Here is an 18,775-nt window from a genome sequence, read left to right as displayed (position 1 = left end):
AAATGTCTTTAAACACACTTATTTTAGTTGACAAAGTCATAATTCACATGCAACAGTCATTTAGTCAAAGATTAAATTTTAAAATTTCATCATTATAGACCATTTTAGGAATTTTCGACAGGTCCGAAATCATCGTTTTTCACCCGAAAATTGATTTTTTGGACTGTACCAAAAATGATTCAAAATGTCAATTGGATCGTGCTCATGTTGAATAACCACTTTTTAAACCCTCACAGCGACCAAAATTGCCATTTTTACAGAGTTTTGATTACTCAAAAGCTTCAATTTTGACCCGTTTCAGGCACAGAAATGACTTTAAACACACTTATTTTAGTTGAAAAAGTCATAATTTACATCCAACAGTCATTTAGAGTCAAAACATTAAATGTTAAAATGTCATCATTATAGACCATTTTGGGATCGTTCGACAGGTCTGGAGTCATCGTTTTTCATCCGAAAATAAATTTTTTTGTACTGTACCAAAAATGATTCAAAATGTCTATTGGATCGTGCCTCATGTTGAATAACCACTTTTTAAACCCTCACAGTGACCAAAATTGCCATTTTTACAGAGTTTTGCTTACTCAAAAGCTTTAATTTTGACCCGTTTCAGGCACAGAAATGACTTTAAACACACTTATTTTAGTTGACAAAGTCATAATTCACATGCAACAGTCATTTAGTCAAAGATTAAATTTTAAAATTTCATCATTATAGACCATTTTGGGAACGTTCGACAGGTCCGTAGTCATCGTTTTTCATCCAAAAATTTATTTTTTGGACTGTACCAAAAATGATTCAAAATGTCAATTGGATCGTGCCTCATGTTGAATAACCACTTTTTAAACCCTCACAGTGACAAAAAATTCCCATTTTTACAGAGTTTTGATTACTCAAAAGCTTCAATTTTGACCCGTTTCAGGCACAGAAATGACTTTAAACACACTTATTTTAGTTGAAAAAGTCATAATTTACATCCAACAGTCATTTAGAGTCAAAACATTAAATGTTAAAATTTCATCATTATTGACCATTTTGGGATCGTTCGACAGGTCTGGAGTCATCGTTTTTCATCCGAAAATTGATTTTTTTGTACTGTACCAAAAATGATTCAAAATGTCTATTGGATCGTGCCTCATGTTGAATAACCACTTTTTAAACCCTCACAGTGACCAAAATTGCCATTTTTACAGAGTTTTGCTTACTCAAAAGCTTCAATTTTGACCCGATTCAGGCACAGATAAACACACTTATTTTAGTTGACAAAGTCATAATTCACAGTCAACAGGCATTTAGAGTCAAAAGATTAAATGTTAAAATGTCATCATTATAGACCATTTTGGGAACGTTTGACAAGTCCGGAGTCATCGTTTTTCATCCGAAAATTGATTTTTTGGACCGTACCAAAAATGATTCAAAATGTCAATTGGATCGTGCCTCATGTTGAATACCCACTTTTTAAACCCTCACAGTGACCAAAATTGCCATTTTTAAAGAGTTTCGCTTACTCAAAAGCTTCCATTTTGACCCGTTTCAGGCACAGAAATGACTTTAAACACACTTATTTTAGTTGAAAAAGTCATAATTCACATCCAACAGTCATTTAGAGTCAAAAGATTAAATGTTAAAATTTCATAATTATAGACCATTTTGGGAACGTTCGACAGGTCCGGAGTCATCCTTTTTCATCCGAAAATTGATTTTTTGGACTGTACCAAAAATGATTCAAAATGTCAATTGGATCGTGCCTCATGTTGAATAACCACTTTTTAAACCCTCACAGTGACAAAAAATTCCCATTTTTACAGAGTTTTGATTACTCAAAAGCTTCAATTTTGACCCGTTTCAGGCACAGAAATGACTTTAAACACACTTATTTCAGTTGAAAAAGTCATAATTCACATCCAACAGTCATTTAGAGTCAAAAGATTAAATGTTAAAATGTCATCATTATAGACCATTTTAGGAACCTTCGACAGGTCCGGAGTCATCGTTTTTTATCCGAAAATTGATTTTTTGGACTGTACCAAAAATGATTCAAAATGTCAATTGGATCGTGCCTCATGTTGAATAACCAATTTTTAAACCCTCACAGTGACCAAAATTGCCATTTTTACAGAGTTTTGCTTACTCAAAAGCTTCAATTTTGACCCGTTTCAGGCACAGAAATGACTTTAAACACACTTATTTTAGTTGAAAAAGTCATAATTCACATCCAACAGTCATTTAGAGTCAAAAGATTAAATGTTAAAATTTCATAATTATAGACCATTTTGGGAACGTTCGACAGGTGCGGAGTCATCCTTTTTCATCCGAAAATTGTTTTTTTGGACTGTACCAAAAATGATTCAAAATGTCAATTGGATCGTGCCTCATGTTGAATAACCACTTTTTAAACCCTCACAGTGACCAAAATTGCCATTTTTAAAGAGTTTTGCTTACTCAAAAGCTTCAATTTTGACCCGTTTCAGGCACAGAAATGACTTTAAACACACTTATTTTAGTTGACAAAGTCATAATTCACATTCAACAGTCATTTAGAGTCAAAAAATTAAATGTTAAAATGTCATCATTATAGACCATTTTGGGAACGTTCGACAGGTCCGGAGTCATCGTTTTTCATCCGAAAATTGATTTTTTGGACTGTACCAAAAATGATTCAAAATGTCAATTGGATCGTGCCTCATGTTGAATAACCACTTTTTAAACTCTCACAGTGATAAAAAATACCCATTTTTACAGAGTTTTGATTACTCAAAAGCTTAAATTTTGACCCGTTTCAGGCACAGAAATGACTTTAAACACACCTATTTTAGTTGAAAAAGTCATAATTCACATCCAACAGTCATTTAGAGTCAAAAGATTAAATGTTAAAATTTCATCATTATAGACCATTTTGGGAACGTTCGACAGGTCCGGAATCATCGTTTTTCATCCGAAAATTGATTTTTTGGACTGTACCAAAAATGATTCAAAATGTCAATTGAATCGTGCCTCATGTTGAATAACCACTTTTTAAACCCTCACAGTAACCAAAATTGCCATTTTTACAGAGTTTTGCTTACTCAAAAGCTTCAATTTTGACCCGTTTCAGGCACAGAAATGACTTTAAACACACTTATTTTAGTTGACAAAGTCATAATTCACAATCAACAGTCATTTAGAGTCAAAAGATTAAATGTTAAAATGCCATCATTATAGACCATTTTGGGAACGTTCGACAGGTCCGGAGTCATCGTTTTTCATCCGAAAATTGATTTTTTGGACTGTAACAAAAATGATTCAAAATGTCAATTGGATCGTGCCTCATGTTGAATAACCACTTTTTAAACCCTCACAGTGACCAAAATTGCCATTTTTACAGAGTTTTGCTTACTCAAAAGCTTCAATTTTGACCCGTTTCAGGCACAGAAATGACTTTAAACACACCTATTTTAGTTGAAAAAGTCATAATTCACATCCAACAGTCATTTAGAGTCAAAAGATTAAATGTTAAAATTTCATCATTATAGACCATTTTGGGAACGTTCGACAGGTCCGGAATCATCGTTTTTCATCCGAAAATTGATTTTTTGGACTCTACCAAAAATGATTCAAAATGTCAATTGAATCGTGCCTCATGTTGAATAACCACTTTTTAAACCCTCACAGTGACCAAAATTGCCATTTTTAAAGAGTTTTGCTTACTCAAAAGCTTCAATTTTGACCCGTTTCAGGCACAGAAATGACTTTAAACACACTTATTTTAGTTGAAAAAGTCATAATTTACATCCAACAGTCATTTAGAGTCAAAACATTAAATGTTAAAATGTCATCATTATAGACCATTTTGGGATCGTTCGACAGGTCTGGAGTCATCGTTTTTCATCCGAAAATAAATTTTTTTGTACTGTACCAAAAATGATTCAAAATGTCTATTGGATCGTGCCTCATGTTGAATAACCACTTTTTAAACCCTCACAGTGACCAAAATTGCCATTTTTACAGAGTTTTGCTTACTCAAAAGCTTTAATTTTGACCCGTTTCAGGCACAGAAATGACTTTAAACACACTTATTTTAGTTGACAAAGTCATAATTCACATGCAACAGTCATTTAGTCAAAGATTAAATTTTAAAATTTCATCATTATAGACCATTTTGGGAACGTTCGACAGGTCCGTAGTCATCGTTTTTCATCCAAAAATTTATTTTTTGGACTGTACCAAAAATGATTCAAAATGTCAATTGGATCGTGCCTCATGTTGAATAACCACTTTTTAAACCCTCACAGTGACAAAAAATTCCCATTTTTACAGAGTTTTGATTACTCAAAAGCTTCAATTTTGACCCGTTTCAGGCACAGAAATGACTTTAAACACACTTATTTTAGTTGAAAAAGTCATAATTTACATCCAACAGTCATTTAGAGTCAAAACATTAAATGTTAAAATTTCATCATTATTGACCATTTTGGGATCGTTCGACAGGTCTGGAGTCATCGTTTTTCATCCGAAAATTGATTTTTTTGTACTGTACCAAAAATGATTCAAAATGTCTATTGGATCGTGCCTCATGTTGAATAACCACTTTTTAAACCCTCACAGTGACCAAAATTGCCATTTTTACAGAGTTTTGCTTACTCAAAAGCTTCAATTTTGACCCGATTCAGGCACAGATAAACACACTTATTTTAGTTGACAAAGTCATAATTCACAGTCAACAGGCATTTAGAGTCAAAAGATTAAATGTTAAAATGTCATCATTATAGACCATTTTGGGAACGTTTGACAAGTCCGGAGTCATCGTTTTTCATCCGAAAATTGATTTTTTGGACCGTACCAAAAATGATTCAAAATGTCAATTGGATCGTGCCTCATGTTGAATACCCACTTTTTAAACCCTCACAGTGACCAAAATTGCCATTTTTAAAGAGTTTCGCTTACTCAAAAGCTTCCATTTTGACCCGTTTCAGGCACAGAAATGACTTTAAACACACTTATTTTAGTTGAAAAAGTCATAATTCACATCCAACAGTCATTTAGAGTCAAAAGATTAAATGTTAAAATTTCATAATTATAGACCATTTTGGGAACGTTCGACAGGTCCGGAGTCATCCTTTTTCATCCGAAAATTGATTTTTTGGACTGTACCAAAAATGATTCAAAATGTCAATTGGATCGTGCCTCATGTTGAATAACCACTTTTTAAACCCTCACAGTGACAAAAAATTCCCATTTTTACAGAGTTTTGATTACTCAAAAGCTTCAATTTTGACCCGTTTCAGGCACAGAAATGACTTTAAACACACTTATTTCAGTTGAAAAAGTCATAATTCACATCCAACAGTCATTTAGAGTCAAAAGATTAAATGTTAAAATGTCATCATTATAGACCATTTTAGGAACCTTCGACAGGTCCGGAGTCATCGTTTTTTATCCGAAAATTGATTTTTTGGACTGTACCAAAAATGATTCAAAATGTCAATTGGATCGTGCCTCATGTTGAATAACCAATTTTTAAACCCTCACAGTGACCAAAATTGCCATTTTTACAGAGTTTTGCTTACTCAAAAGCTTCAATTTTGACCCGTTTCAGGCACAGAAATGACTTTAAACACACTTATTTTAGTTGAAAAAGTCATAATTCACATCCAACAGTCATTTAGAGTCAAAAGATTAAATGTTAAAATTTCATAATTATAGACCATTTTGGGAACGTTCGACAGGTGCGGAGTCATCCTTTTTCATCCGAAAATTGTTTTTTTGGACTGTACCAAAAATGATTCAAAATGTCAATTGGATCGTGCCTCATGTTGAATAACCACTTTTTAAACCCTCACAGTGACCAAAATTGCCATTTTTAAAGAGTTTTGCTTACTCAAAAGCTTCAATTTTGACCCGTTTCAGGCACAGAAATGACTTTAAACACACTTATTTTAGTTGACAAAGTCATAATTCACATTCAACAGTCATTTAGAGTCAAAAAATTAAATGTTAAAATGTCATCATTATAGACCATTTTGGGAACGTTCGACAGGTCCGGAGTCATCGTTTTTCATCCGAAAATTGATTTTTTGGACTGTACCAAAAATGATTCAAAATGTCAATTGGATCGTGCCTCATGTTGAATAACCACTTTTTAAACTCTCACAGTGATAAAAAATACCCATTTTTACAGAGTTTTGATTACTCAAAAGCTTAAATTTTGACCCGTTTCAGGCACAGAAATGACTTTAAACACACCTATTTTAGTTGAAAAAGTCATAATTCACATCCAACAGTCATTTAGAGTCAAAAGATTAAATGTTAAAATTTCATCATTATAGACCATTTTGGGAACGTTCGACAGGTCCGGAATCATCGTTTTTCATCCGAAAATTGATTTTTTGGACTGTACCAAAAATGATTCAAAATGTCAATTGAATCGTGCCTCATGTTGAATAACCACTTTTTAAACCCTCACAGTAACCAAAATTGCCATTTTTACAGAGTTTTGCTTACTCAAAAGCTTCAATTTTGACCCGTTTCAGGCACAGAAATGACTTTAAACACACTTATTTTAGTTGACAAAGTCATAATTCACAATCAACAGTCATTTAGAGTCAAAAGATTAAATGTTAAAATGCCATCATTATAGACCATTTTGGGAACGTTCGACAGGTCCGGAGTCATCGTTTTTCATCCGAAAATTGATTTTTTGGACTGTAACAAAAATGATTCAAAATGTCAATTGGATCGTGCCTCATGTTGAATAACCACTTTTTAAACCCTCACAGTGACCAAAATTGCCATTTTTACAGAGTTTTGCTTACTCAAAAGCTTCAATTTTGACCCGTTTCAGGCACAGAAATGACTTTAAACACACCTATTTTAGTTGAAAAAGTCATAATTCACATCCAACAGTCATTTAGAGTCAAAAGATTAAATGTTAAAATTTCATCATTATAGACCATTTTGGGAACGTTCGACAGGTCCGGAATCATCGTTTTTCATCCGAAAATTGATTTTTTGGACTCTACCAAAAATGATTCAAAATGTCAATTGAATCGTGCCTCATGTTGAATAACCACTTTTTAAACCCTCACAGTGACCAAAATTGCCATTTTTAAAGAGTTTTGCTTACTCAAAAGCTTCAATTTTGACCCGTTTCAGGCACAGAAATGACTTTAAACACACTTATTTTAGTTGACAAAGTCATAATTCACATTCAACAGTCATTTAGAGTCAAAAGATTAAATGTTAAAATGTCATCATTATAGACCATTTTGGGAACGTTCGACAGGTCCGGAGTCATCGTTTTTCATCCGAAAATTTATTTTTTAGACTGTACCAAAAATTATTCAAAATGTCAATTGGATTGTGCCTCATGTTGAATAACCACTTTTTAAACCCTCACAGTGACCAAAATTGCCATTTTTACAGAGTTTTGCTTACTCAAAAGCTTCAATTTTGACCCGTTTCAGGCACAGAAATGACTTTAAACACACTTATTTTAGTTGACAAAGTCATAATTCACATGCAACAGTCATTTAGTCAAAGATTACATTTTAAAATTTCATCATTATAGACCATTTTGGGAACGTTCGACAGGTCCGTAGTCATCGTTTTTCATCCAAAAATTTATTTTTTGGACTGTACCAAAAATGATTCAAAATGTCAATTGGATCGTGCCTCATGTTGAATAACCACTTTTTAAACCCTCACAGTGACAAAAAATTCCCATTTTTACAGAGTTTTGATTACTCAAAAGCTTCAATTTTGACCCGTTTCAGGCACAGAAATGACTTTAAACACACTTATTTTAGTTGAAAAAGTCATAATTCACATCCAACAGTCATTTAGAGTCAAAAGATTAAATGTTAAAATTTCATCATTATAGACCATTTTGGGAACGTTCGACAGGTCCGGAATCATCGTTTTTCATCCGAAAATTGATTTTTTGGACTGTACCAAAAATGATTCAAAATGTCAATTGGATCGTGCTCATGTTGAATAACCACTTTTTAAACCCTCACAGCGACCAAATTTGCCATTTTTACAGAGTTTTGATTACTCAAAAGCTTCAATTTTGACCCGTTTCAGGCACAGAAATGACTTTAAACACACTTATTTTAGTTGAAAAAGTCATAATTTACATCCAACAGTCATTTAGAGTCAAAACATTAAATGTTAAAATTTCATCATTATAGACCATTTTGGGATCGTTCGACAGGTCTGGAGTCATCGTTTTTCATCCGAAAATTGATTTTTTTGTACTGAACCAAAAATGATTCAAAATGTCTATTGGATCGTGCCTCACGTTGAATAACCACTTTTTAAACCCTCACAGTGACCAAAATTGCCATTTTTACAGAGTTTTGCTTACTCAAAAGCTTCAATTTTGACCCGTTTGAGGCACAGAAATGTCTTTAAACACACTTATTTTAGTTGACAAAGTCATAATTCACATGCAACAGTCATTTAGTCAAAGATTAAATTTTAAAATTTCATCATTATAGACCATTTTAGGAATTTTCGACAGGTCCGAAATCATCGTTTTTCACCCGAAAATTGATTTTTTGGACTGTACCAAAAATGATTCAAAATGTCAATTGGATCGTGCTCATGTTGAATAACCACTTTTTAAACCCTCACAGCGACCAAAATTGCCATTTTTACAGAGTTTTGATTACTCAAAAGCTTCAATTTTGACCCGTTTCAGGCACAGAAATGACTTTAAACACACTTATTTTAGTTGAAAAAGTCATAATTTACATCCAACAGTCATTTAGAGTCAAAACATTAAATGTTAAAATGTCATCATTATAGACCATTTTGGGATCGTTCGACAGGTCTGGAGTCATCGTTTTTCATCCGAAAATAAATTTTTTTGTACTGTACCAAAAATGATTCAAAATGTCTATTGGATCGTGCCTCATGTTGAATAACCACTTTTTAAACCCTCACAGTGACCAAAATTGCCATTTTTACAGAGTTTTGCTTACTCAAAAGCTTTAATTTTGACCCGTTTCAGGCACAGAAATGACTTTAAACACACTTATTTTAGTTGACAAAGTCATAATTCACATGCAACAGTCATTTAGTCAAAGATTAAATTTTAAAATTTCATCATTATAGACCATTTTGGGAACGTTCGACAGGTCCGTAGTCATCGTTTTTCATCCAAAAATTTATTTTTTGGACTGTACCAAAAATGATTCAAAATGTCAATTGGATCGTGCCTCATGTTGAATAACCACTTTTTAAACCCTCACAGTGACAAAAAATTCCCATTTTTACAGAGTTTTGATTACTCAAAAGCTTCAATTTTGACCCGTTTCAGGCACAGAAATGACTTTAAACACACTTATTTTAGTTGAAAAAGTCATAATTTACATCCAACAGTCATTTAGAGTCAAAACATTAAATGTTAAAATTTCATCATTATTGACCATTTTGGGATCGTTCGACAGGTCTGGAGTCATCGTTTTTCATCCGAAAATTGATTTTTTTGTACTGTACCAAAAATGATTCAAAATGTCTATTGGATCGTGCCTCATGTTGAATAACCACTTTTTAAACCCTCACAGTGACCAAAATTGCCATTTTTACAGAGTTTTGCTTACTCAAAAGCTTCAATTTTGACCCGATTCAGGCACAGATAAACACACTTATTTTAGTTGACAAAGTCATAATTCACAGTCAACAGGCATTTAGAGTCAAAAGATTAAATGTTAAAATGTCATCATTATAGACCATTTTGGGAACGTTTGACAAGTCCGGAGTCATCGTTTTTCATCCGAAAATTGATTTTTTGGACCGTACCAAAAATGATTCAAAATGTCAATTGGATCGTGCCTCATGTTGAATACCCACTTTTTAAACCCTCACAGTGACCAAAATTGCCATTTTTAAAGAGTTTCGCTTACTCAAAAGCTTCCATTTTGACCCGTTTCAGGCACAGAAATGACTTTAAACACACTTATTTTAGTTGAAAAAGTCATAATTCACATCCAACAGTCATTTAGAGTCAAAAGATTAAATGTTAAAATTTCATAATTATAGACCATTTTGGGAACGTTCGACAGGTCCGGAGTCATCCTTTTTCATCCGAAAATTGATTTTTTGGACTGTACCAAAAATGATTCAAAATGTCAATTGGATCGTGCCTCATGTTGAATAACCACTTTTTAAACCCTCACAGTGACAAAAAATTCCCATTTTTACAGAGTTTTGATTACTCAAAAGCTTCAATTTTGACCCGTTTCAGGCACAGAAATGACTTTAAACACACTTATTTCAGTTGAAAAAGTCATAATTCACATCCAACAGTCATTTAGAGTCAAAAGATTAAATGTTAAAATGTCATCATTATAGACCATTTTAGGAACCTTCGACAGGTCCGGAGTCATCGTTTTTTATCCGAAAATTGATTTTTTGGACTGTACCAAAAATGATTCAAAATGTCAATTGGATCGTGCCTCATGTTGAATAACCAATTTTTAAACCCTCACAGTGACCAAAATTGCCATTTTTACAGAGTTTTGCTTACTCAAAAGCTTCAATTTTGACCCGTTTCAGGCACAGAAATGACTTTAAACACACTTATTTTAGTTGAAAAAGTCATAATTCACATCCAACAGTCATTTAGAGTCAAAAGATTAAATGTTAAAATTTCATAATTATAGACCATTTTGGGAACGTTCGACAGGTGCGGAGTCATCCTTTTTCATCCGAAAATTGTTTTTTTGGACTGTACCAAAAATGATTCAAAATGTCAATTGGATCGTGCCTCATGTTGAATAACCACTTTTTAAACCCTCACAGTGACCAAAATTGCCATTTTTAAAGAGTTTTGCTTACTCAAAAGCTTCAATTTTGACCCGTTTCAGGCACAGAAATGACTTTAAACACACTTATTTTAGTTGACAAAGTCATAATTCACATTCAACAGTCATTTAGAGTCAAAAAATTAAATGTTAAAATGTCATCATTATAGACCATTTTGGGAACGTTCGACAGGTCCGGAGTCATCGTTTTTCATCCGAAAATTGATTTTTTGGACTGTACCAAAAATGATTCAAAATGTCAATTGGATCGTGCCTCATGTTGAATAACCACTTTTTAAACTCTCACAGTGATAAAAAATACCCATTTTTACAGAGTTTTGATTACTCAAAAGCTTAAATTTTGACCCGTTTCAGGCACAGAAATGACTTTAAACACACCTATTTTAGTTGAAAAAGTCATAATTCACATCCAACAGTCATTTAGAGTCAAAAGATTAAATGTTAAAATTTCATCATTATAGACCATTTTGGGAACGTTCGACAGGTCCGGAATCATCGTTTTTCATCCGAAAATTGATTTTTTGGACTGTACCAAAAATGATTCAAAATGTCAATTGAATCGTGCCTCATGTTGAATAACCACTTTTTAAACCCTCACAGTAACCAAAATTGCCATTTTTACAGAGTTTTGCTTACTCAAAAGCTTCAATTTTGACCCGTTTCAGGCACAGAAATGACTTTAAACACACTTATTTTAGTTGACAAAGTCATAATTCACAATCAACAGTCATTTAGAGTCAAAAGATTAAATGTTAAAATGCCATCATTATAGACCATTTTGGGAACGTTCGACAGGTCCGGAGTCATCGTTTTTCATCCGAAAATTGATTTTTTGGACTGTAACAAAAATGATTCAAAATGTCAATTGGATCGTGCCTCATGTTGAATAACCACTTTTTAAACCCTCACAGTGACCAAAATTGCCATTTTTACAGAGTTTTGCTTACTCAAAAGCTTCAATTTTGACCCGTTTCAGGCACAGAAATGACTTTAAACACACCTATTTTAGTTGAAAAAGTCATAATTCACATCCAACAGTCATTTAGAGTCAAAAGATTAAATGTTAAAATTTCATCATTATAGACCATTTTGGGAACGTTCGACAGGTCCGGAATCATCGTTTTTCATCCGAAAATTGATTTTTTGGACTCTACCAAAAATGATTCAAAATGTCAATTGAATCGTGCCTCATGTTGAATAACCACTTTTTAAACCCTCACAGTGACCAAAATTGCCATTTTTAAAGAGTTTTGCTTACTCAAAAGCTTCAATTTTGACCCGTTTCAGGCACAGAAATGACTTTAAACACACTTATTTTAGTTGACAAAGTCATAATTCACATTCAACAGTCATTTAGAGTCAAAAGATTAAATGTTAAAATGTCATCATTATAGACCATTTTGGGAACGTTCGACAGGTCCGGAGTCATCGTTTTTCATCCGAAAATTTATTTTTTAGACTGTACCAAAAATTATTCAAAATGTCAATTGGATTGTGCCTCATGTTGAATAACCACTTTTTAAACCCTCACAGTGACCAAAATTGCCATTTTTACAGAGTTTTGCTTACTCAAAAGCTTCAATTTTGACCCGTTTCAGGCACAGAAATGACTTTAAACACACTTATTTTAGTTGACAAAGTCATAATTCACATGCAACAGTCATTTAGTCAAAGATTACATTTTAAAATTTCATCATTATAGACCATTTTGGGAACGTTCGACAGGTCCGTAGTCATCGTTTTTCATCCAAAAATTTATTTTTTGGACTGTACCAAAAATGATTCAAAATGTCAATTGGATCGTGCCTCATGTTGAATAACCACTTTTTAAACCCTCACAGTGACAAAAAATTCCCATTTTTACAGAGTTTTGATTACTCAAAAGCTTCAATTTTGACCCGTTTCAGGCACAGAAATGACTTTAAACACACTTATTTTAGTTGAAAAAGTCATAATTCACATCCAACAGTCATTTAGAGTCAAAAGATTAAATGTTAAAATTTCATCATTATAGACCATTTTGGGAACGTTCGACAGGTCCGGAATCATCGTTTTTCATCCGAAAATTGATTTTTTGGACTGTACCAAAAATGATTCAAAATGTCAATTGGATCGTGCTCATGTTGAATAACCACTTTTTAAACCCTCACAGCGACCAAATTTGCCATTTTTACAGAGTTTTGATTACTCAAAAGCTTCAATTTTGACCCGTTTCAGGCACAGAAATGACTTTAAACACACTTATTTTAGTTGAAAAAGTCATAATTTACATCCAACAGTCATTTAGAGTCAAAACATTAAATGTTAAAATTTCATCATTATAGACCATTTTGGGATCGTTCGACAGGTCTGGAGTCATCGTTTTTCATCCGAAAATTGATTTTTTTGTACTGAACCAAAAATGATTCAAAATGTCTATTGGATCGTGCCTCACGTTGAATAACCACTTTTTAAACCCTCACAGTGACCAAAATTGCCATTTTTACAGAGTTTTGCTTACTCAAAAGCTTCAATTTTGACCCGTTTGAGGCACAGAAATGTCTTTAAACACACTTATTTTAGTTGACAAAGTCATAATTCACATGCAACAGTCATTTAGTCAAAGATTAAATTTTAAAATTTCATCATTATAGACCATTTTAGGAATTTTCGACAGGTCCGAAATCATCGTTTTTCACCCGAAAATTGATTTTTTGGACTGTACCAAAAATGATTCAAAATGTCAATTGGATCGTGCTCATGTTGAATAACCACTTTTTAAACCCTCACAGCGACCAAAATTGCCATTTTTACAGAGTTTTGATTACTCAAAAGCTTCAATTTTGACCCGTTTCAGGCACAGAAATGACTTTAAACACACTTATTTTAGTTGAAAAAGTCATAATTTACATCCAACAGTCATTTAGAGTCAAAACATTAAATGTTAAAATGTCATCATTATAGACCATTTTGGGATCGTTCGACAGGTCTGGAGTCATCGTTTTTCATCCGAAAATACATTTTTTTGTACTGTACCAAAAATGATTCAAAATGTCTATTGGATCGTGCCTCATGTTGAATAACCACTTTTTAAACCCTCACAGTGACCAAAATTGCCATTTTTACAGAGTTTTGCTTACTCAAAAGCTTTAATTTTGACCCGTTTCAGGCACAGAAATGACTTTAAACACACTTATTTTAGTTGACAAAGTCATAATTCACATGCAACAGTCATTTAGTCAAAGATTAAATTTTAAAATTTCATCATTATAGACCATTTTGGGAACGTTCGACAGGTCCGTAGTCATCGTTTTTCATCCAAAAATTTATTTTTTGGACTGTACCAAAAATGATTCAAAATGTCAATTGGATCGTGCCTCATGTTGAATAACCACTTTTTAAACCCTCACAGTGACAAAAAATTCCCATTTTTACAGAGTTTTGATTACTCAAAAGCTTCAATTTTGACCCGTTTCAGGCACAGAAATGACTTTAAACACACTTATTTTAGTTGAAAAAGTCATAATTTACATCCAACAGTCATTTAGAGTCAAAACATTAAATGTTAAAATTTCATCATTATTGACCATTTTGGGATCGTTCGACAGGTCTGGAGTCATCGTTTTTCATCCGAAAATTGATTTTTTTGTACTGTACCAAAAATGATTCAAAATGTCTATTGGATCGTGCCTCATGTTGAATAACCACTTTTTAAACCCTCACAGTGACCAAAATTGCCATTTTTACAGAGTTTTGCTTACTCAAAAGCTTCAATTTTGACCCGATTCAGGCACAGATAAACACACTTATTTTAGTTGACAAAGTCATAATTCACAGTCAACAGGCATTTAGAGTCAAAAGATTAAATGTTAAAATGTCATCATTATAGACCATTTTGGGAACGTTTGACAAGTCCGGAGTCATCGTTTTTCATCCGAAAATTGATTTTTTGGACCGTACCAAAAATGATTCAAAATGTCAATTGGATCGTGCCTCATGTTGAATACCCACTTTTTAAACCCTCACAGTGACCAAAATTGCCATTTTTAAAGAGTTTCGCTTACTCAAAAGCTTCCATTTTGACCCGTTTCAGGCACAGAAATGACTTTAAACACACTTATTTTAGTTGAAAAAGTCATAATTCACATCCAACAGTCATTTAGAGTCAAAAGATTAAATGTTAAAATTTCATAATTATAGACCATTTTGGGAACGTTCGACAGGTCCGGAGTCATCCTTTTTCATCCGAAAATTGATTTTTTGGACTGTACCAAAAATGATTCAAAATGTCAATTGGATCGTGCCTCATGTTGAATAACCACTTTTTAAACCCTCACAGTGACAAAAAATTCCCATTTTTACAGAGTTTTGATTACTCAAAAGCTTCAATTTTGACCCGTTTCAGGCACAGAAATGACTTTAAACACACTTATTTCAGTTGAAAAAGTCATAATTCACATCCAACAGTCATTTAGAGTCAAAAGATTAAATGTTAAAATGTCATCATTATAGACCATTTTAGGAACCTTCGACAGGTCCGGAGTCATCGTTTTTTATCCGAAAATTGATTTTTTGGACTGTACCAAAAATGATTCAAAATGTCAATTGGATCGTGCCTCATGTTGAATAACCAATTTTTAAACCCTCACAGTGACCAAAATTGCCATTTTTACAGAGTTTTGCTTACTCAAAAGCTTCAATTTTGACCCGTTTCAGGCACAGAAATGACTTTAAACACACTTATTTTAGTTGAAAAAGTCATAATTCACATCCAACAGTCATTTAGAGTCAAAAGATTAAATGTTAAAATTTCATAATTATAGACCATTTTGGGAACGTTCGACAGGTGCGGAGTCATCCTTTTTCATCCGAAAATTGTTTTTTTGGACTGTACCAAAAATGATTCAAAATGTCAATTGGATCGTGCCTCATGTTGAATAACCACTTTTTAAACCCTCACAGTGACCAAAATTGCCATTTTTAAAGAGTTTTGCTTACTCAAAAGCTTCAATTTTGACCCGTTTCAGGCACAGAAATGACTTTAAACACACTTATTTTAGTTGACAAAGTCATAATTCACATTCAACAGTCATTTAGAGTCAAAAAATTAAATGTTAAAATGTCATCATTATAGACCATTTTGGGAACGTTCGACAGGTCCGGAGTCATCGTTTTTCATCCGAAAATTGATTTTTTGGACTGTACCAAAAATGATTCAAAATGTCAATTGGATCGTGCCTCATGTTGAATAACCACTTTTTAAACTCTCACAGTGATAAAAAATACCCATTTTTACAGAGTTTTGATTACTCAAAAGCTTAAATTTTGACCCGTTTCAGGCACAGAAATGACTTTAAACACACCTATTTTAGTTGAAAAAGTCATAATTCACATCCAACAGTCATTTAGAGTCAAAAGATTAAATGTTAAAATTTCATCATTATAGACCATTTTGGGAACGTTCGACAGGTCCGGAATCATCGTTTTTCATCCGAAAATTGATTTTTTGGACTGTACCAAAAATGATTCAAAATGTCAATTGAATCGTGCCTCATGTTGAATAACCACTTTTTAAACCCTCACAGTAACCAAAATTGCCATTTTTACAGAGTTTTGCTTACTCAAAAGCTTCAATTTTGACCCGTTTCAGGCACAGAAATGACTTTAAACACACTTATTTTAGTTGACAAAGTCATAATTCACAATCAACAGTCATTTAGAGTCAAAAGATTAAATGTTAAAATGCCATCATTATAGACCATTTTGGGAACGTTCGACAGGTCCGGAGTCATCGTTTTTCATCCGAAAATTGATTTTTTGGACTGTAACAAAAATGATTCAAAATGTCAATTGGATCGTGCCTCATGTTGAATAACCACTTTTTAAACCCTCACAGTGACCAAAATTGCCATTTTTACAGAGTTTTGCTTACTCAAAAGCTTCAATTTTGACCCGTTTCAGGCACAGAAATGACTTTAAACACACCTATTTTAGTTGAAAAAGTCATAATTCACATCCAACAGTCATTTAGAGTCAAAAGATTAAATGTTAAAATTTCATCATTATAGACCATTTTGGGAACGTTCGACAGGTCCGGAATCATCGTTTTTCATCCGAAAATTGATTTTTTGGACTCTACCAAAAATGATTCAAAATGTCAATTGAATCGTGCCTCATGTTGAATAACCACTTTTTAAACCCTCACAGTGACCAAAATTGCCATTTTTAAAGAGTTTTGCTTACTCAAAAGCTTCAATTTTGACCCGTTTCAGGCACAGAAATGACTTTAAACACACTTATTTTAGTTGACAAAGTCATAATTCACATTCAACAGTCATTTAGAGTCAAAAGATTAAATGTTAAAATGTCATCATTATAGACCATTTTGGGAACGTTCGACAGGTCCGGAGTCATCGTTTTTCATCCGAAAATTTATTTTTTAGACTGTACCAAAAATTATTCAAAATGTCAATTGGATTGTGCCTCATGTTGAATAACCACTTTTTAAACCCTCACAGTGACCAAAATTGCCATTTTTACAGAGTTTTGCTTACTCAAAAGCTTCAATTTTGACCCGTTTCAGGCACAGAAATGACTTTAAACACACTTATTTTAGTTGACAAAGTCATAATTCACATGCAACAGTCATTTAGTCAAAGATTACATTTTAAAATTTCATCATTATAGACCATTTTGGGAACGTTCGACAGGTCCGTAGTCATCGTTTTTCATCCAAAAATTTATTTTTTGGACTGTACCAAAAATGATTCAAAATGTCAATTGGATCGTGCCTCATGTTGAATAACCACTTTTTAAACCCTCACAGTGACAAAAAATTCCCATTTTTACAGAGTTTTGATTACTCAAAAGCTTCAATTTTGACCCGTTTCAGGCACAGAAATGACTTTAAACACACTTATTTTAGTTGAAAAAGTCATAATTCACATCCAACAGTCATTTAGAGTCAAAAGATTAAATGTTAAAATTTCATCATTATAGACCATTTTGGGAACGTTCGACAGGTCCGGAATCATCGTTTTTCATCCGAAAATTGATTTTTTGGACTGTACCAAAAATGATTCAAAATGTCAATTGGATCGTGCTCATGTTGAATAACCACTTTTTAAACCCTCACAGCGACCAAATTTGCCATTTTTACAGAGTTTTGATTACTCAAAAGCTTCAATTTTGACCCGTTTCAGGCACAGAAATGACTTTAAACACACTTATTTTAGTTGAAAAAGTCATAATTTACATCCAACAGTCATTTAGAGTCAAAACATTAAATGTTAAAATTTCATCATTATAGACCATTTTGGGATCGTTCGACAGGTCTGGAGTCATCGTTTTTCATCCGAAAATTGATTTTTTTGTACTGAACCAAAAATGATTCAAAATGTCTATTGGATCGTGCCTCACGTTGAATAACCACTTTTTAAACCCTCACAGTGACCAAAATTGCCATTTTTACAGAGTTTTGCTTACTCAAAAGCTTCAATTTTGACCCGTTTGAGGCACAGAAATGTCTTTAAACACACTTATTTTAGTTGACAAAGTCATAATTCACATGCAACAGTCATTTAGTCAAAGATTAAATTTTAAAATTTCATCATTATAGACCATTTTAGGAATTTTCGACAGGTCCGAAATCATCGTTTTTCACCCGAAAATTGATTTTTTGGACTGTACCAAAAATGATTCAAAATGTCAATTGGATCGTGCTCATGTTGAATAACCACTTTTTAAACCCTCACAGCGACCAAAATTGCCATTTTTACAGAGTTTTGATTACTCAAAAGCTTCAATTTTGACCCGTTTCAGGCACAGAAATGACTTTAAACACACTTATTTTAGTTGAAAAAGTCATAATTTACATCCAACAGTCATTTAGAGTCAAAACATTAAATGTTAAAATGTCATCATTATAGACCATTTTGGGATCGTTCGACAGGTCTGGAGTCATCGTTTTTCATCCGAAAATAAATTTT

This window comes from Lissotriton vulgaris, unplaced genomic scaffold (assembly GCF_964263255.1).
Source record: "Lissotriton vulgaris unplaced genomic scaffold, aLisVul1.2 SCAFFOLD_278, whole genome shotgun sequence".
Classification (NCBI taxonomy): Eukaryota; Metazoa; Chordata; class Amphibia; order Caudata; family Salamandridae; genus Lissotriton; species Lissotriton vulgaris.
Note: the sequence above shows the minus strand (reverse complement) of the source record.